The sequence below is a fragment of the Uloborus diversus genome, chromosome 2 (genome assembly GCF_026930045.1).
Source record: "Uloborus diversus isolate 005 chromosome 2, Udiv.v.3.1, whole genome shotgun sequence".
Lineage (NCBI taxonomy): Eukaryota > Metazoa > Arthropoda > Arachnida > Araneae > Uloboridae > Uloborus > Uloborus diversus.
Genome location: NC_072732.1, coordinates 107,093,114 through 107,114,572, shown reverse-complemented (window position 1 = coordinate 107,114,572; position 21,459 = coordinate 107,093,114). Strand labels below are relative to the sequence as shown.

Below are 21,459 nucleotides of genomic sequence, written 5' to 3'. Positions count from 1 at the left end.
TACATAATAGCAAGCGAACATTTTTAAAACGTTTCCACTCATTTTTATGACATTATTTCCTTCAAGTTTAGAAAATTTTTGAGTGTAAAATTTTGTTTTAGAAAACTGACGCGAATTAGAAAGAGCCGTCATGAAATAAATTAAGGATATCAAAAAAAGAGGGAGAATGAAAAAAAAAGTTCAGGGACACGCTTGATCTTAATCTGTTTTACTATTTAAAATAATAGTTTTCATTTAATAACACAAGTCACTTAGATTTTATCTTTCAACTTATCTAAGTACGTTGTTTTTTTTAACTATATGTATTGTGGAAAATTTTGCAATATCATTTATTTGTCATTTCGTAGCTCATAGATCATATTACAGTTTTTTTACGAATCATCGATCATAATTCTATAATTTAAGGTTATACATGAAGGAAAATATTATCACAATAAAAAGAAAATCAAAACTGAAACGAGTAACCTACTGTTGAAAAGATCCTTGGCTTGATGTATCCAATTTTGTTGCAGCTTCAAAATCACTTGTTTACTAACGCTAAAATCTGATCCAAATGACTCTTCGATTCATGTAAATAACAGCAATCGGACATCTGTCGTCTAACTGGATAAAATTTATGATGATTGCCCTTCCTTATCCAGCAGAAATCTGTTGCCACGAATCCCCAAGCATCGCAAATCCTTATCCATAAAACGCATGTTAAAAGGCGTCATTTAAAGCCATAAAACCATTAAAGTCAACGTGTGTGGTCTACATGTATGCTCCTTTTTTTCTACTTATCATTAAGATAGTTAGTCAAAAGCTCTCGTACAAGAATGCTGCGAAAGACCCTCATAAAATGCTTTATTAAGCTTTTATTCTGTGAAAGAAAAAGTGCTCTTTATTTTTTAAGCAATCAAGGGCGCCCATATGCAAAATTTTAGGGGGGGGGGGGCTCAATAATTTTCCCCATGGTTTAGCAGAATATTTTTCCCACGGAAACCGATTTCAGTTCAGATTAGAGATATTAAAATTTGACATTTTAAATAACGTATTCATTAATGGCTGGAAAAGAAATTTTTATACATTTTTGCAAGGAAAAAAGCACTAAAAGCAAGGAAGTTTTCATTTCTAAGGAGGGGGGGGGGGCTAGAGCCCCCGCTTGCCCTCCTATACGGGCGACCTTGTAGGCAATATACTGTCCTAATATGTGTATAACTAACTGCAGATAGAAAACGAATAAGGTTTTCGATATTTCTCGCATTAGATTTCTAATATAGTCTTTAGTGACTCTTATTAATATTTGTAATACTAGTAGCGTACCTAGCATGGGTGACACTCGGAGCGGTAATTTGTGATATCACCCCCCCCCCCTTTAAAATGGAAAAAAAGAAGTTTTGAAATTCTATGTAAATATGAAAATCTTAAATTTTCAGAAACAACTGCATTTGTGAAAAACAAAGTGTTTTTAGCGGGATAATATATAGAAGAAAAATAAAAACTATGACTGCTTTTTATGTAACTTGCTCCAGACGCATGTGGGCGTCGAGTGATCTAAAAAATAAGGGGGTCTATATGAAATTGTTGGCCCTATAATTACTTTAAACGTATCGCACACACAGGGAAAGATAATGGGTTTTCAGTTTGTTGGTATAAGAGGTCACTACTATGCCTAAGTATTGACAATATGAACCTAATTCGGAGTATAGTGATATTAATTCCATGATGTGGGTACTGAGGTTCGGGCGGTTTCACCCCCTGGAAAATTTTCAAATTAGTACTCTTGAAAATGCATTTCAGCTTCGTATTTTTCAGAAACTTGCAATTACACTTTGGGTGTCACCCCCCAGACAGGTCACACCCCGGGGCAGACACCCCCCCCCCCTTCGCGCCACTTAGCGACGCCACTAGTAATACCTTTGCGTTTTACTTATTTCCGACATCGTTATGCATTCCTCCTTCAAACTCAAATTTCGTTTCCCACATAATGATTTGTATTTTTTCATTGATGCAAAATTTATTAGTAATAAACTTCGCAATGAGGGGAGGGGGTATCGAGCTTCATATACAAGAGGAAAACACAGATTAAAAAACGTCTCAAAATGATATAGCTAAAGGAAGGTTATATCATTTTGAGCTAAATGGCTAAAAGCTTGAGCTAAAGGGCTAAAATGTAATAATATAACGATTTTATGCAGAAACTCACATATAAATATTTTAAAGGTAGTACTGTAGCTTACATAAGGGCAACTCCCTCCAAAAGCTACGCAGCGCCGCCCCCCTCCCCGAAAACGTTACCTTTAACATACTATTTATAAAATCTTAAGCGATCCCCTAAAAATTTCAATGCCAAAGGTTATACCATTACCCTCCTTTGTGCACACCTCTGGCTAAAAGGACTAAGACAGTGAAGGAATTAAATCCAGTTACAAAAACTGGATTATGCTTTGAACACAAATTGACAAAACTTGGTTTAAAATCGAAAAATGTTTTACCTTTAAAACTTTTAGGCATCTTTATTGTGTTGAGTCCGATAATTCCCCAAATGTGCCTCCTAGGACCACTTCGAAATTTTACTATTTTTTTCTCAACTAATTTAGACTTATTATTTATAAAACGTTTTCCCACTTTTTGCAGAACCTCTGCAGGATAAATAAGGGCTATTCAATGCAAATACAAGAATCATATTTATTTTTGACTGTCAGTTACGAGTCATACTTTTATTTTGGGAAGGGCGCCATGCAAAAATCCAAGTTCCGAAAAGGGCGCCTTGACTCGAAAAGTATAGGAATCACCGTACAGTCCTGTCCTTTTTTTTTTTTTTTTTGAAGCGACTAAAAATGCGACATTTGTCATTGTGTGCATCCATCCACTAAAATATTGATTTTATGCGGCTTATTTCGATATAACACTTTTTTTAATGCGCCGATTTCAAAAATTAACATTATTTGTAATCTTACTTGCTTCTATTGCACTCATGATCGTTATCAGAACAGGGAGTCATGCCAGCTATCCGCTCTGACAGCAACTTAAGGACAGTCAATAAATCAAACCATTCTTGACCATAGATATGTGTGCTGTCACTTTCACCCTCACATCCCTTTTTTATTGAGGAAACACCATGGGTCCGCTTTTGTCCTCAGAACTGAACCTTGGAGCAAAAGATAAGTCACAAACGGGAGCAGACCGTTTACGAAACGAGGGGGGACTAATTGCTTTTATGAGGGTAATAAAAGGGAACGTTTATATAAAGAAGAAGAACATTGCTTTTGCATGTGAAAATATTCACATACAAAATCACTTCTTGATTCTACATAATTTATTTCCATATTGCTAGAACATTGTTTTGGAAAATAAGAAAACAACAGAAGGGCGCCTTCCGAGAGGGCGCACCGGGAAATGTCCCGGTCAAGTCTATGGCCAGTCCGGGCCTGTGCGCAGGCATGAGTGTGTGTATGTGTGTGTAGGTGTGTGTGTGTGTGTATGCGTAGGATATGGACGCAACCTGGAGACAGTTTTCGCAAGAGGAGCAGCATCGTGAGACCGGTCGACGCGGCGGTGTTGCTGGCAGAGGGTACTGGTGGGAAAATAAAATGATAGGAATTCAAAACAGTCAAATGAGAACAATAAGCAATCGTGATTGCTCAATAAAAAAATGAATCTTTTTAAACAAGTGAAGTTTAATTTCATTTTTGGAAATTCCTCAAATTTGTATGTTCTTAACTGTCGTTTTTTCGTTTCTAAAAGAGTACTATTTTGTTCTCCATATTTATTGCCATTTTACTTTTATGAGTAAGGAAGAAACTCGATTTATAATCATGACAAACCGGTGTGTTTTGAGTAATCGGTGTGTGACAGAAGAAAACGAATAAAAGTAGCGATTGTTTCTCATTATTAAAGACCCAGGCAACGCCGAGTATTTTTGCTGTGTGCAATAATCTGGTAACTATATAAAGAAAGTTATTAGACAGAGTCTGTCACCCTACCCCCAGTTACCGTCGAAAAAATATTTATTTTTCGCCAGGAACTGCCAAATGCAAAATATTTTCTTCATAGCATCTTCTGTTCGGAATTAAAAATCATTCTTATAAATATAGATTTTAAGCTAACATTTTACGCAGTTTTATAAACTTGGCAAGTCTCTGGCGAATGTATGGTACTATGGTCCTTCGGCGACAAATAATTCATTTTATTATTTTACTTTTTTAAGCTGCTTTTAATTGCTAAAATAGAAAAGGAAATTAAACAAAATGACATTTTAACCAAATTTATTCGATAAGCAGAGTTATGATAACGCGGTCGGGACGAGTGTACAAAAGTTGCATTAAATTGTAAAAATTTCGCCAAATTAATTTTCGTTAAAAGATTATTAAATACTACGTGTCAGGTATTGAAGTTAAAATTAATTCGCCAAATTAGTGAAACAGCACGCTCAAATGACATTAAAACTACTAATCAAATGTAAATTAATTCGCCAAATCCTTTTTTTTTATCTCAAGACTCACCAGGCGGCTACTTTAGCGCATTGGCGAATCATTGTAAATTTTTATGAAACTTTAAAATTTTCTTTTTTCTTTTGTGTGCGTGTTTTTAAGGATAAATGATACTAATTAGGATTTTGTGGAATTAATGTCCCTACTTTAATGGCAACAGTGGCGAAACTGGGAACAAACCATTTTTTGGTTAACTATTTGACCTCTGCCTGTTTGACTATGAACTTGAATCGACTGAAAAAAAACTACATCAACGTGAGCGAAGCCGCGGGTAAAAGCTAATACAGTAAAACCTCTCCTAACGGACGCCTCTCAAAAGCGGACACCCCTCTTATGCGGACAATTTTTAATTCCCCAGTTCCAATGCAAATAACATTATTAAACCCCTGTCCTGCGGACACCTCTCTATTGCGGACAAAAAAATTTGTCCCGTTAGTGTCCTCATTAGAGGGATTTTACTGTATTACATACGTGTATCAATTTTTGAAATTTGCCTGTATTATCATATGCTTTAATCTTCGGCGGTATTTTTTTTCTTGACTGTAATGGAGTCGGGAGTTGTTCATCAAGAGCTATTTCTAACAAAACTTTTTTGAAGTAAATTCGCCTTTAAGTTCGGGATCTATATTGAATTTCAGTTTCCTCGTAGGCGCTAATGCTAAGGGATTTGAACTGTTCAAAATTGAACGGAAAATTGTTCAAATCAAAAAGATATTTTCTATCCATGTTATTCTTCAAAAGCTTTTCCCTATAAAGTTTGTTTGAATGAAATTCGCCTCGAATAAGGCGGTTACTTCCAACTATCCGGAAAGTGTTCCACTCTCGGAATTTAAGCTGTCACGTGACGCATGATGCCATCTTTCCGAAGTTTCTTACTTTGATGTGTCCGGAATATTTCAACTTCGGTAATTTGCTTCGGAAAAGGGTTAAAACTTACCGACAGCAAAATATGGCTCTGAATTTCAGTTCCGATGCCGGATAGATTAGTTTTATACATCTGCTATCGCGACGAGTGCTACATTTTTGATTTAAATATATTATAAATTGTTCGGTACATCCTTTCTGCAACTTTTTGCATAAATTGAATTATGATTGTACATTTGGAAGGTTCATATTGCAAAGTTAATCGGATGATAAATTTAAATATTTTTGAAAAGTTTCGAACCGAAATATTTTTGGTGAAAAAAGTTTTTGATATATCTTTTCGAAAGGAAAAAAAATCAAAAGAATTATTAGCTTTACAGTGCTGTACTCTATATGATCAACCCCCAGTGGAGAATTGAACCTCTTTTTAGTTGTATCAGTGCATATTACAGACTCATCTCCATGATTAATTCAGTCAACAAAAAACAGACAAAAAAAAAGAAAGAAAAAGAGAAAGAAAGAAAAAGTTAAGGAAAATAATTTTTAAAAATAATTATAAAACAGCGGGAAACAACTACGTTTTTATTTTAAATCTTGAAAAGTATTTTAACTTCTGTAAAGCATTAACGAATTTATTTTTTAAAAAACTCGTATAAAAGTTAAACGTTTATGCTTCCATTTTCTAAAAATATATTAAATCAGTTTTATCTGTGTGAAATCAAGAACAATGTGCAAATCTTTCTTACTAACAATATTGGCAATAAAGGAGAGCTCCAAAAACTCGGCACTTGATTAACCAGGCCGAATCCATAAAACTCGGCCACCATAGAACGTAAAATTCCCCGCCAAAACACGTGTTGTATGAGCATTCTCTATGACCCGGAGTTTTCCTAAACTTCGTCACTTTTCGATCCATATTAGACCGATTTTTCGGGATTTCACTGTATTAAAATTGCATAAATAAAAATTGAAGGCATGTGTTTCAAGATTACGAGAAACCACCGAATGTGTCATTGTCAGTGTCCGTTAAAATTTCAAGTTACAAGCTTCTTCTGGTGAGTGTAAGTGTTATTGTGAGTATCATCAAACATTGCACAAACAAAATACTCTAAGACCGCAACAAGTAGCCATATCATGCATTGAAATCATGCCACGCCGCATCCAAGCCGTGATAGCAGCAAAAGGCGGAGTTACTAAATGTTAAATAATTATTTTTTACCTAGTTATTGCATCGATCAGAAGGTACTTAACGTTTAATATGTTTAATTCATATTTAAACTAAACTTTAAACTGTGTTCAAGTAATAAAACTGTATAACAACACAAATACAGAAAAGTTTATTTGAGTATAATAATTTGTTATTCTCTGCAAGCCACCTTTCGAGCAAAAAAAAAAAAGAATCGGTTCATTCCTTTAGGAACTACGATGCCACAGACAGACGCACAAATACGCAGGTACATGTATCAGGTTAAAAAGGGAAATAAACGAGCTGATGACATCACATGACTTCCTTTTACTCCAATTTAATGTCATTTTCTCATTATTGGCTGTTTTAATATGATTCATTAGTTTACTCTCTAAATATCACCAACAGCGGCCAAATTGAAACCAGATTTAAAAAAAAACTGGCGATATATCGCCAAGTGTCCGCCAAATTATAACACCACGTGAGTTTACATCGAAATTAACAATGATTCCCCCCCCCCCCCAAAAAAAAAGGCAAAACGCAAAAGACCCCCTTTGAAGCATACGAATGCAACCAAAAAGGAAGATGCACAACTAGATCCCATTAGGAGTCTATGTACCAAATTTCAACTTTCTAGGACATTCCGTTCTCGAGTTATGCGACATACACACATACGCACATACAGACGTCACGAGAAAACTCGTTGTAATTAACTCGGGGATCGTCAAAATGGATATTTCGGGTGTCTGTACGTTCCTAGGCACATATCCACGGGTGATCAGGTTGAAAAAAAAAAACTCAACATTCATTTGGGGGTGAGCAAAATGGAAATTAAGGCCGATTTCGGGGTGAAATTTTTTTCGCGAATACAATACTTCCTTTTCTGTAAAAGGAAGTAAAAAGGAGAAAATCTTATGCATTTTTTCTTTTTCTTAAATAACCCATTAAAACTTAAGCAACTGGGGGGCACGAGGCCATGACCAATAGTTGCCCTATTTGGTAATTAGGTCCTGTGTGGGAAAGAGTTCTATGATATGTCGTCTGGCACTTTTTTAAAATTTTAAATTCCTAAAATGCAATTTTAAAAGAATTTTAATGTCAACGAGGAGGTGAGGGGTTGCCCTTAGATTTTTTTTCTCTTACTTTTGACACTGAAACGCGATCTTAAATCACCTTTTGTTACGTTAGAGGTAGGGATGGAGGTTAAGAACTCTAAAATGGCAAATTTTTGATATTGAAATTAAAGAAACAACTTTGCGATCTTCGATAATGTTGAGACGAAGAAGTGTTGCAATTTGAAAATTTTTAAATTGAGATCCTAAAATCAGAATTTTAAGACATATTTAATGACATTGGGGTTCGGAACTATCTTCGGACTATGTTTATAATCCAAATTTTGTAGCCTTAGTAAAAAACTTTCAACATTTTAAAGAGATGGTATTTTGCAGTGACTTTCTATTTTATTATGATTTAAATGTGCCTATGGATTCTCGTGCCAGGATTCTCGTTATTGAGGGCAAGCAAAGGCACAAGATAGTGGTTTTTAGCAGCCCCCTCCCCCAAGTACGGTCCTCGGAAATTGTTTGAAATTATAGTTATCTTTCCTTAAAAATACATTTTATGCTTTTTTTTTTTTTGTCAAGTGACTTGACCCCAAAAATTTTTCTGAATTGAAGTGTAAAAATTACAATTTTAAATTATCTTTGGTGACATTTCGAATGAACGAGGGAATCGGAGGTTCTCTTTAGGGAAGGGCAGTTGCTCCTCCCTGCCTTTCCCCTGACTAAATCTGTGGATGCATATAATTTCATGACATCAGGGCTGATCACTGAATAGAAGAACTAGGCCGTGGCCTAGGGGCTCCGATATTTAATGACCAGCAAATGGCTGAAATTACTTCAGTGTTTATTCTATGGCTAAGGTTGTTTCAGCCAGAGGCTAAAGTTATATAGTTTGAATTCAGAGGGCCCCCCAAAAAGTATTTGGCCTATGGCCTTTCGATATCTTAATCGGGTCTGCATAACACAGTTTTGTAACATTTCCCTTTTTTTTTTTTTTTTGCCTTTAAGCATTTAAAACTACTGTTGTCACTTTACATCACAATCTCTTACGCTTTAAATATAATGTCAGTGGTTAGGGATGGCGAGAGTCTATCTTAGCGTTTTCATAAATTTGGAGCCCGGGTCGGAATCGGATTTTTACAAATTTTATCAGGGGAGGCGACCTTGGCTCAGTTTCCCCTGGAAACTATCACGTTTTTTTTTTTTTTCTACCCCGCTTTTAATCTATTCATTTTATTTTCAACTACGGTTTGCATAGTTTTCTGTAATGTTACATTTTCTTTCTTTCAGTTAAAAACATGTGAAACGTATATCCAAAAGGTTTTTTTTTTTTTTTTTTGTTAAGTAATCTGAATAATACGAAGATTCTGGGACATTCTTAAATTGTATTTTATAATCAAATTCAATTTTTAAACTTAGCAGAAAAAATATATTTGCTATTTTTATTTATGTGCTTTTTTCTTTTAATTTACTTTTTGAGCACTGCAAAAATTTACCATTTTCTTAAATCACAAAATGGGGTTAGCGATCCCTTTTCTGAAAACTGGGAGGAGGGCAAGTGGCATAGGGTAGCCATAGGTCTCTGCCAGTCTACCACCCGGGCTAAATGACAAATTTATCGCCCCTCCCCATTCTATAATGTATAACTGTCTGAGTATGATGTTTTAATATAAATAGAATATTTTAAACAAAAAAAAATAGATTAGATAGATAGAGACAGATATATTTTGCAAAAAAATTATTTTTTTTTTTAAATTGCAAGAAAACTTCTTAATTTTTACAGTAGAACAATAAAAAATAATTTCAGTGCCTTTTTTTTTTCTCTCTTTTAGAGCATATCTTATAACGGTATTTCAATGATCAATGATCTATTTATTCGCAACTCCAGCGCTCGAATACGCTACCTTGCGGTGATTTACAAAACTGCCGGAAAAACTAAAACTTTGCCACGTTGCGTTCCATGTGTTCTGTTGACGTAAACACAGGCAGTTTGTTCTGAGTATTTATTAACACAATCGATGTGTCTTAGTTCGATTTCTGCAGTTTTCAGCTACAGAAATTGTTTCGTCCCTTAGTAGTATTCTCGAGCTTCTCAGAATAATGTTAGTTTTCCTTATTTCCTTTTAAAATGTGAGTTGATTGAGAAATGGTTAAAGCGAAAACTGTGGATTAACAAACTTGGATAACGTTATACAAGGCAAAAATTTTTATTGTTATGTATGAATTTGTAAGAATATGGGTTTTTTTTTTAAATCTTAAATTAATTTAACTAACCATATTTTACAGCAGCATTCAGTTGGAATGGACAGTATGCAAAATATTTTCTTGAATATATTATCGTAGTACAAAATGAAAAATATTTAACCGAGAAAGAATTTACTTTATTCCTTTTATTCTCAGCTGAAAGGTTTCGCCAAATTTGTTTAGGGTTATAGTTTTAGTATTGTGCGAGCAAAGTAGCCTTGGCGAGATTTCGCGTTTTTAGTTAAACCATTTTTAATTTTTATCATGAGAGGAATAAAATGGTAGTAAGATTACAGAATTCGATAAGTAAAAAGAAATAATGGTCAATCAAATGAAAAGAAAACTACCACCATATATCCGTAAAAATTTTGTTGATGATTTGCATAACATGACATAATTAAATCGTAACTCAGAAATTAGAAAAATCGAAACAGAAAAATTTTAAATTAACCGATTCGGGAATTCGAGAGAATGCATTCTGAATATTGTCAAAGCCATAATAATGAAGAAAAACGATGAAAAACTGAAAAAATCAAGATAATCAACAATAAGGACCAATATTTATTGAGTAAAAATGAGCTTTCAACAAAGCCATCTGACTTGACGGACTTGAATCCTGAATTATTCGATTTATGGCTTCAGTGCCAATGCATTAGAAGAATTTAAAGCGTACTGAAGTTTAAAAGCTTATTACCTTTCCTCTTGTGGATGTATTTCGGATTTTTTATGTGTAAAATTTCGGCGATATATGTGCGGTGACTGAAACGATAAGTAAAAATCATGTTTAGCATACCGGCGTCTGTCCAAATATTTTTGCAATGACCTTGTTTTGTGCGCGTTTAATTATATAAATATAAAATTTGATTCATTTTCTAAAGGATTGATTTTTGTTTCGAATATCATATTTTCTATGAAATTGATCCCAGAATTTATGCTAAACTTGGTCTCCTAAGAAATACAAAATTTTTAGTGTAGTTTTTCAAGAGCAGATTAATTGTTGAATTGTTAGAACTTCATGAGCAAAAAAAGACAACACACCAGACACATATTCAGTTTTCACACTTGCTAATAAAACTGAATTATTGGTGAACATTTTAAATAAATGGAAGAATAGAAGAAATTTTTGACTCTCAAAAACTAAACATGCCTTGACATAAAAGTAGTAGAAAGCATAAATAATAAAATAATTAGTGTTTTTACTGTTTAGAATACATGCTGGATATTGAGTATGTGTATTATCTGCAAAGATAAATGATTATTCTGATTTTGAAATATTTAGAAAAACTTCCTTTGCAACTTTTTAATCTTCTGAATATTGATAAAAGTTATCCTTCTCGTACAACTCAGATTTATAACATGAATTGTGGAGTATATCTGCTAATTTGCATAGTAAGTTTTCAGTCATGGAAGTTTTTAGACAGACCTGTCATTTAAGGGTCAACTGCTCCCCCCCCCCCTCAGGCTTGTCATTTCGAGTTTTCCAGGGAGGAGCAAGCAATGCAAAACCCTTTTACATGTAAAAACATTAATTTTTCAATGGCCAGCTTTGAAAAATTAATGTTTTTTTCATAAAAGAGTGCAGGTTTTGTTGTTTTGCAATAAAAACTTGCATTAAATGCCCTTTGCCCCCTCCCCGAAAAATTCAAAATGAAAGGCTTGTTTTTTGAATCTTTACACAGTCCTAAATAAACTGTTATTTATTGTGGTAAATTAATTCCAATTCGTAAAGCAATATGTGATTCCATTTTGAGCAGGATTCTTTTTTGTAGTTATTGTAGAAAATTCGTTTTTGATCTCTTAAATACTTGGTTTTAACAAGGCGGGTAGGTTTGTGCCAAGCCTGATCGGTGCCCTTGTGCAAGTGTGTTTTAGGCACCTTTATGCTGTGACATTCAGGAAAATCTAGTTAACACCTGTAGTGAGGTTTTGTCGACAAATATAGAGAGGAAAAAATACGGTTAAATTTAATTCTATGTTTTGGTTTATAGCTCGAAGTTCTCTCGAGTTCAGTAGTTCACCTGAAATGCTAATACGTTTCCGGAAAATAAAATACAGTGCACCATTTATACTTATCTTTTTTATATGTTCTTATCAATTATACGTTTTTTAAATTGGTCCCTGCAGAGTCTAATACACATTAACCTATACTTATAATACATATTTTTCATTTGTTTGCTTTTTTCATACAGTCCCTTCAAAAACGTATAAACGTGCTTTACTGTATTCTAATACTGAAGTTAACGCCACTCTAAATTTCTCTCTAATCTTTAACTGATGAATAATTAATCAAATTTTTATGAATATCAAAACATAACAGGGTACTGACTATATTTCAAAATTGAAGCATAATAACATAGAGGATATTTCACCTCAAAAACTGAAATTTAATTTTTTTGCCTGCAAAATAATTCTTAGGTACGGAATCGTTAAAAAGGCGTTGAATTTAATATCTAAAACAAATGCATTGTGCAAAGCTCTATTTTTTTAAATGCGATATCCAAATAGTTGAAGAAAATGGTGGTGGAGAGGGAGAATCGAGGTTTTTAATTTTTGGTCAAGTCGTCACTTGATGGAACTAAAAGGTTAACCAAATTATTGTCTACAGTATTACAATATATAAATATTACACACAAGTAAATAATATGTAATGTGCTTATTTTTATGTGTGATAACATGAAGCAGCCAAATTACCACAAATGATAGTTAAAAATCTGAAAAATACGTATTGCACAGATTATAATCGAACATATTTACCACAAACAATGGCACGGCCAAAGGTAGATCAAGGGAGTTAGAACCCTCTCCGAAATGAGAAAGAAACTTCAAAAATGGAAAAGGTCCATTTTTTACACGTAGTTTTCTTACATAGCCCAAAAAAAAAAAAAAAAAAAACTAATTCGAGTGCGTAGAATTCCATATACAGTGAAATCCCATTACAACGAAATTTTCATTACAACGAACAAAATGTGCGGTCCCATTTTAAAACGTATTAAGATGATGTATAAAACATCTCATTTTAACAAAGACATTTTTTTCAAAAATTTGTTCCACGAAATATTTTTTTCAACGTCAGTTCGAATATTTTGTACTTAATGCTGTTTTCAGAAACTAAAAAACAACTTTCACAAGTCGCTATGTGAAAACTCCATTTGTACTTTCAAAACAGAGCCATTCAAGGTGGAAATGCACTCATACTGAAACGTGGGTTTATGTGTGACAACAAAAAGCTAGTGTCTATCCAAGCGCTGTCGATTTCTGCACACCAAACACAAGGCACCTTGCGAATTCGGAAAAGGGTTCTTGTGGTCAGTATAATAACGATTATCAATTATAATCTTTTATAATGTCTACTGGGACCAAATGTCTCGCATAAAAGAAAATAGCAACACTTTTTGTGATGACGACCAGTGAATAAAAGTTCAGTGTTCAATATTTTATTTTTTTTTCAGAATAATTAATGTGTTAATTATATTTTAGATTTTTTGTAACTGTAAAAGTTGCATATTTATGTATATTAGGGTGTAGGTTTGTAAAACTGACACTTTTATAAAAATAAAGTAAGTTTTTAGACGATTCCGTTACAATGAAATATTTTATCAGTCCCTTGGAGTTCGTTGTAATGGGATTTCACTGCATTTCTTTTACTTATGTAATGCAAGGATCGATCAAATTTAAAAACAAACTTTTTCCTCCTTTTTTCATTAAAAAGAAAAAAAACCTAAGGATTTCACAAAACAATATTACGACTAAAGACAATTATTCGATAGCGATTATGGGAGGGAAGGAACTATAGATCCGGGCCTAGGCCGGACATATAAAGGTGGGGTAGATTATTGCAAGGCCGTAGCTAGGATTTTATTTCGGGGGGAGGGGAGGGATTTATAACGAAGAAAGTTTATAGATAAAAATGCAAAGGGCAGAGGCCCGGTAGCAGATGTTAATTTATTCTGTTAAGTATTCTCTCTCAATTGCCAGACTGTCATCAAACCCGTTAGAGTTATAAAGGTAGGGTACTCTGTTCTAAGGAGAAGAGGTGGTTTCTGTGCCAACTCATTCTTTTTACCTACCCCAACAACTGTTTGATAATTTTTAGGTTATCATAGCTATGGGCTTAGAACCCATAAAATTCGACATAATCATGAATTTTTCATATGAGGGCTAATATTCACTTATAACATATACATGTCAGCAGTGCTGCAATTAAGAAAAAATGTTTGAGGGGAATCATTAAAAGAAAAGGTGGTTTCAAACCAATTGACATCACATTTGCATTTATTACAGTAAAAAAAAACAATTATACTACAACTACAGCATTGTGTGTAGGTATAAATATGTATGTATGTAAAAAGGAGCAATAGAAATTTTATTGGAAATAAAAGTTTTTATTTGAATGTGTTATTTTTGTGCCTTCCATTCAAAATTAAATTGATTTCGATGATTTTTGAATGATAAAGCATCAAAAAGTTTTTCTCCCAGAATGGGCAGTTAAATTGCAGATAGAGTGGAACTCCATTCTGCTGGTCTCTGAAAATGACTACTGATACGTTAAAATATTCCGGATTTACTTTGCCCTTTTTCAGAAAGTCCACATGATTGTTTTTCTACAAACAGATCAAAATAATTTTCCAGCTACAAGACTCACAGAATTTTTTTAAAAGATAAATGTTTTATATAGCTGTTTGAAGCCGCTCTGGCATCCTTTTTGCACTGTCTGATTTTTCTTTGTCTGTGAGAAGGATTTCCTCTGACCATCCAATATTCCTTCATGGCAGTTGAGGACTAGAGCTGCCGGTACCCTTCTTGAAATTATTCCAGCAGTTGGTGACACGTGACGTCTCATTAAATAACGAATTCCTTCAAGATCAGATTAACTGAACGCCTTTGATGATAATAACGAAAACAAAGAAGATATAATCGAGACTGTCCCCACAGATGATTAAGCAATTTTAAGTACAAAAACTCTAAAGCTATTTACATTTGTAAATGCCAACCAAGAAGTGAATTTGTAAAAAAATGTTAACGAATCATGCTATAAATGAAATTGTATCAAAAAACAAGTAAAAAGATTACACATTTTCCCCTACTTCATTGGATAAGAGTCGATTTTTAAACAATGTGTTCAGATTTTGAACTAGGCCCTGATTTTAAGTTTTCCACCTTGGAACGTTTTTCATCACTGGTTCTACTGAAAGCGTAAAATCAAGTTTTCACTAAACCATAATTTTCTATTCATTCTGAAAACTTAATACAGTTATCTCTGACTTATATATCAGCACATGGGATCAAAATAAAAATAAGTGGCACATTCATTAATGGAATTCACATTTTAGATCAAATTAAATTTCAAATCAGTTACACAGATAAAGCAAAATGAACATAAAATTTTAACACAAACCATGAACTATTAAGTTTGAATTTATTTCTGTCCATGTGGTAAAAATACATTATGTGGTAATCATATGGTCTAATTTAGTGAGAAACTTTATATTTAGAATATACTACTATGTTACTCCGTCCTTGGTTGCAGAAAAGAGTCCATATTTCTGTTGTCAAATTCAATGCATCCTTATAAAGTGCAAATAGTTCTTCCAAATTTTCATACCAACAAGATCATTCGCAGGGCAGAATTTTAAAGACTAACTCTGTCTCTGAACAAATGATCCAGCTAGTGAAAATTTTCCTTGTGTTTCTGATACAACTTTTTTGCCACTTCTCATCCGTAGAGAATCATAAAAAGCTTATTAAGCTCGCGGTAGTATTTACAATCGGGTAGTAAAAAAATTACCATCGTAATGAAAAAAATAAAAACGGGGAACACATAAAAAGACTCACATCAATGTAATTAAACAGGAAAGCTGTTCTGATCAACATAATAAAAAACTATTAAATTTATAAATAGATAAAACATTTCAGTTAAGGAATTTTATTCATCTATTTTCAGTACTTATATCTGAGTAACATTAAAATATCAGTAGGGGAGTTACACTGAAAGTATTAAATGCCTGAACATTAAACAGGACTAAAGCTCCCTATAAACAATCGCTTAAATTTTTATATTAAAAGCCGCATTTTTTAAGCGCTACAGGGGCGAAACGTTTGCGAGACTGTCCCGGGATTACATTCTTTTTTGATAGAACATGTATTAAGCACATATCCTTTGCCTCTTTTGGGAATTGTCATAACTATACAAACGTTCAAGAATAATAAATTTTTAATAAAGAACATTTAAGCATAAATCCAAATAGGAAATTTTTGACAACATGGTCTGTAGAGTTGGAGGGGAAATGAAAGAGTCCGGCAATTTAGAGCCTTCGACTCCGACTCCTTTACCCCAAAATCAGTCCCACTTCGGCTCCGTAGTCTGATCAAAATTTATTGCTTAAGAAACACTGAAAAACTTAATAGCAGCAGAAAATAACACCTACATTGCACAGCAAAAGAAATAGTACAGAAGACAACAAATGTCAAACAAACAATTCCCAAAAACAAAGGGAGGAGGGGGAGAGAGTTCATAAAATTTGTGGCAAACTGTTTATTTTGTGACTTTGACTTATCTAATCTCAATGTGATAAGTTTTACTGAGAGGAAAAAGTGCAACGAAGTTCGTTTAGCATGAAATTGAATAGCAACATAACACGGAGCAAGTCGGTTCAGTGATTATAAAAAAAATTTTTAGAATCTAAACATTGCGTATTCTGGTTAAACGTAACACGAAATGTAATGACAAAATTTATGACAAGGCAAAAAAGTTATATGATGAAGGGATGGAAAAAAAAAAAAAAAAAAAAGCAGAAATAACACCCACACTACAGGCAAACGAAGTTGTGTCTTTGACTCGTCGAGAATGCAAATAATTTTTGATGCAACGCAAACGTAACAACAATAATAGCAACATAGCGTAAACATCGTGGATGGGTGAGTGAAGTAAACAAAAATTTAATCTCACTCTAAAAAAGAATCTGTACATAAAATTAACAAAATACTGGTTGTATTAGTCACTTCAACTTATCTAGTATTAAAATAAATGCTCATCAATGCCAAGAAATTAGTTGAACAGTGCCTAATTCAACAAAAGTTAGATCACACGCAGCATTACGATGTAAAAACATGGAAGCGAACGAGATGCTTTGACAGCCGAGTGAACAGCACGTTTAGTTGTCAGCAGCACTTGGAGTTTGTTTGTCCACCAGGATGACGTCGTCTGCTACTGCCCTATAAGCAACAATTATATATTATGCTTTATTATGCGTTTCACCAACGCGACAGTTCAAAATGTTTAAAGGAGTTGTTTATCCAAGAGCAATATGGAACGCTGTCTCACCCTAATACCACGAAACTCCTAAAGAACGAGAGCCCACCTAAGAAAGTAGAAAAATATCCCTAAAAAATTTCAATAGCGCAGTATCTGACCCCCCCCCCCCTCAAAGTACCCTATAGGTTTCTCTTTAAAGTTGGCTCAACATTTTGTTGAGTTTCTTTTTTCACTAATAAATTTCGTATTTTAGGATAGATATAGGATAGATTTCATATAGGGACTCTAGGATAGATCGGGGAAAAATAAACTCGTAATCAATTATTTCGTTATTTCATATCCAATGCCTGGATACTGATAAGGAATAGGCCATGACCTGGGCTCCTGCTTTTTTGGGGCCTTCAAATGCCTAAAATAGTTTTAGCGAATGTTCTCCGCAAAGTTCGACTACAAGGAGTAGGACCGTTGATCGCTGCCCCCCCCCCCCTCCTTCCCTATAAAGCATATAAAACTTATTCTACTCTGAATCCAAGCCGAGCCCGTTTCCAACTAGACTGACATTGTCTTTCGTCGTCCCTGACAGAGGGTTTATCCATATTATTTTTGAATCTTTGGTAATTAAAACGGTTTTGACTGATAAAACTCATATTTCAGTTTTATCTTTTTGTTTTTTGAATATAGTAAAAGAATACAGGTTAAAATTTCTCGAATTCTTTTTCTAAATGGTTCGGTTTAAAAATATTATTTAAAGTCAGTATTTAAAAATGAGAAATGGTTTTAATGAAAATCTGTGAACAAATTTCAAATACTGGGAACAAATTTAATAACTTGTGGCCTCGAAAAGCTATTTTTATCACTGGGAAATTTTTAATACCAAATTTCATTTGAAATCCCTATATAGTAGCAGTAAGCTCTAAACAAGTGATATTTTTGCCATCACATTAACATTAAATAACTCATGCTATCGGGAGTGTGCGGGTGAGAGCGCTCTCTAGGCAAATTTAAAAAAAATGTGTTGCTTCTTTCAGAAGTACCAGATTTGGCTCCTCCCATTCAAATGAAATCCAACCAATCCGATTCGGAAATCTGTTTCCTAAACATCTCAGAGCACAGCCGGTTCGATAACCCTATTGTTGTTTTTATGCGCATCAAGGTGAGAACATAATATCAGTGTTATTTTGCCTTTCCCTGTTGTTTTTTTTTCCATTAAATAGCTAATATTTCATGTTAAAAAAAGTATGTAGTATAGTATCCTTGTTAGAGGCTTTGTTTTTGATCATGGTTATTTTTAGTTTCTAGTTCACTATTATTCTTGAAGTTGCCCCCATTGCCCTTTTGCATTTTTGTAATGTTTATGTAATTGATCAAAAGCAACTAAATATCTGTATTCGTGACAATGATACATTTTTATATCCTTCTAATTATATTTCACATTGTAACTATGATTTTAATTTTCAGACTTTATGGATGAAGCAGCTAAGCCAAATGTATTCATCTCTTATTTGAATACTCTTAGACGATATAAGTGGGTTATAATCTTTCCAACTGTTTCGTTTTATTTGATTTACAAAGACTACACCCGAACTCTCAAATACAAAGCACAGAAAGCACAAGCTTACTAACCTAAAGCATTTTAAAGTAAGTAAAAAATTCCTATTCAAATTTTCTTGCTTTTGAATGTTACCTAGGTATACTCACATAATAAATGAATAAATATGTTATGATTTTTACTTCAGAATTTCTTGATGTACTAATTTTGTTCTGTGTATACATTTACCATGTTACTAAGTAGCACATAATACTTTAATTGTCAAGATAAATTAAATTACTTTGCATATAATGAAAGTTAGTGTTTTCATGCGTGGGTACTGAACTTTAAAAAGTTTTTGAGTAAAGAGAGTTAGAATGAACTTACAGTAAACCTTTAGTTTTTGCAGATTTGATTATGCACAGTTTAAGATTTTCGGTCTTTATTTTGTTTTACGCGGATGAGTTCTAATGAGGGAGCTTGGGCCACTGGAGACATTTTTTGAGATTAATTCCAGGGCTTGTTCCCGGAAGTAAACTTCTTAAACTAACACAATTAAGGGCTCACTGGAAGAAGAGCTTTTAGAAGTGACAAAGGAGGACAAAGAAAAGAACAGGCATTGATGGCCCACTACCAAAAACTTAGACATTGAAAATTTTGAGCCATTCCTTGACACTAGCAAATGATCTTTCTGACTCGTTAATGAGAAAAGATCCGATCATGGAAATAACGTGAGTGATTATGGCAGGGTTGGCTTTCTGCCGGCAGAAACTAGTTTTTGCCATGCCAGTGGCAGAAACTGGTAAAAACTGGCAAAAACTTAAAAATATATTTAATAACTCAAGTAATTAGTAAATGATATTTGTTTAAGTAAATTAAAAAATTAACATTTCATCATTTGAAAAAATAAAATCCCATGCTAGTGCCCTTAATTTAGTTCAGAAAGAGAACTTTCCAATTGCAGAGGCTCGTAGTATTTGGATTAATTTAACAAAGGATAAAAAATCATACAGGGATGCTTAGGAAAGAGGAGTGACATACAGAATTAAACAGGCATTACTGATTTGCTCACTTATATGCTTCCTCTAAATTGTTTGTGATTGAAATGATCATGTCATGCGCTTCAAGAAGAAAGTGCCAGAATTTTACTTGACTAAATTTTGTACCTAATGTCACAGCTTTGCAAAACAAATCGGCCCCATTTCTCAAAACTTATTTTTCCAGTTAAATTTTTACCACAATCCCAGTTACTACATGGTTGACCAGTTATACAATAGATGAAGGTTTCACAAACATTGCTTGCTCCTTGATGCATTGTCTGCTAGCTCTTCTGTTTTAAGAATATTCTTAAATTTCTTATTTGTGCGTAGTAAATTGAGAACCTGTTTAGATTTTAGAAACCACCTTTTCTAAGAGGAATTGCAGGGTCCAAATAGTGTAACATTTGATTTTGAATTGTGATAGTTTTGTTATAAAATTACAGTGCTTTGGTTAACAATTAATTATTTTTTCCATGCATTTTCTGTTGTATATCAAGAATTTTTCATTTTGTGAGTTTTTGCCAGTTTCTGCCGCAAAGTGGCAGAAAGTGGTTTTTGCCATGCCGGTTTTAACCGGTTTCTACCAGTGGTTTCAACCGCCTTGGCAGAAACTTGCCAACCCTGGATTATGGATACTTTAATGTTCTACAAAGAACTACAGAGAGAAATAACACTGGCAAACAAAGATTTTGTTACATGAAACACATATATACTGTATAGTGTTACTTAGGTAATTTTCGCACTGATTTCAAATGTCCAATCAGAATATTTCCACCACCCAGTTTTTGTGTAATCATAGGTTTTAAGTGATTTATTTTTCCCGTGATTTCTTGTATCACGAAATGATAAAACTTAGAGTTAACAATTAAAACCTTGTCATAAGGACAAGAAATATGGAGATAGATAATCAAGTTTGCTGGTGCAGCAGTGATAACATAGTGGTCAGTCTCAATGGCACCCATTTTCACGATAAACCGTACCTGAATTGAATCATTTTCTGTATTTTTATTTTTGAATGCAAACATAATGAATTCATAGATTTTTCCTCTAACCAGGAAACTGCTTTAGAAAACTAATTGTGTTGACTCTTTAATGGATATGTTCGTATTTTAATATCAAACAGATGAAACTTGGTATTAACTCTTTTTCGAAACTAGTTTTAAAATAAAAATACTGCATTATTTCAACACGTTGCCTTCGGTATCACTAGCATGTTTAGTCAAAATGAAGGAAACAAATGGATATTTGTAACTTTTTTAAAGATAAAATTTAGTATGACATATCACGGGACATTTTTTTCTGGCCTAATGTTAAATTAAACAAGTTTTATTAACTGCTTGGGTTTTACACAATGCTGTTTTCTCCTCTGCAAATGGGATATCAATGGCAAGAAGGTTTAAACAAAAAAGAAAAAAGACTGACCCTGTTATTCTACTGGCCTTTCATATTAAATTAGGCCTTTTCAAAAACTTTGTAACACTGGTGCTGAATTTGAATACTTAAAAATAGAATTTCTACGTATTATTGACGTAAAGCTAAGAAAACGCATCTTTGGAGAGCCCCCTACTGTAGCCCCCTCACATATTAAAATTATATGTCCATGCAGGCCTGGATTTATTTGCAAGCTAAGCAAGCTGTAGCTTAGGGCCCCCAACTCTGGGAAATCAGCATATTCGTTCCAAAAAAAAAAGTACTTGAAAAAATAAACTTCATTTTCTAGTGCTTGAAAATTTGGAAAAGTTTGGCTATAAATCACAAATGGGAGCGGGTCAGGAGAAGGAATGCCAATATATGCAGGGCTCCCGAATGATC

General features: G+C 33.6%; 1 long non-coding RNA gene across 2 annotated transcripts in view; it reads left to right on the top strand.

Annotated features, from left to right (window-relative positions):
• Positions 1 to 18,713, top strand: part of LOC129235322 (uncharacterized) — a 149,972-nt gene extending 131,259 nt beyond the window's left edge. For both annotated transcript variants that reach the window (XR_008581584.1, XR_008581585.1), the window contains 2 exons: positions 18,108 to 18,232; positions 18,538 to 18,713. This is a non-coding gene — a long non-coding RNA (uncharacterized LOC129235322). The remainder of the gene's footprint in view (positions 1 to 18,107; positions 18,233 to 18,537) is intronic.
• The last annotated feature ends 2,746 nt before the right edge of the window (positions 18,714 to 21,459 follow it).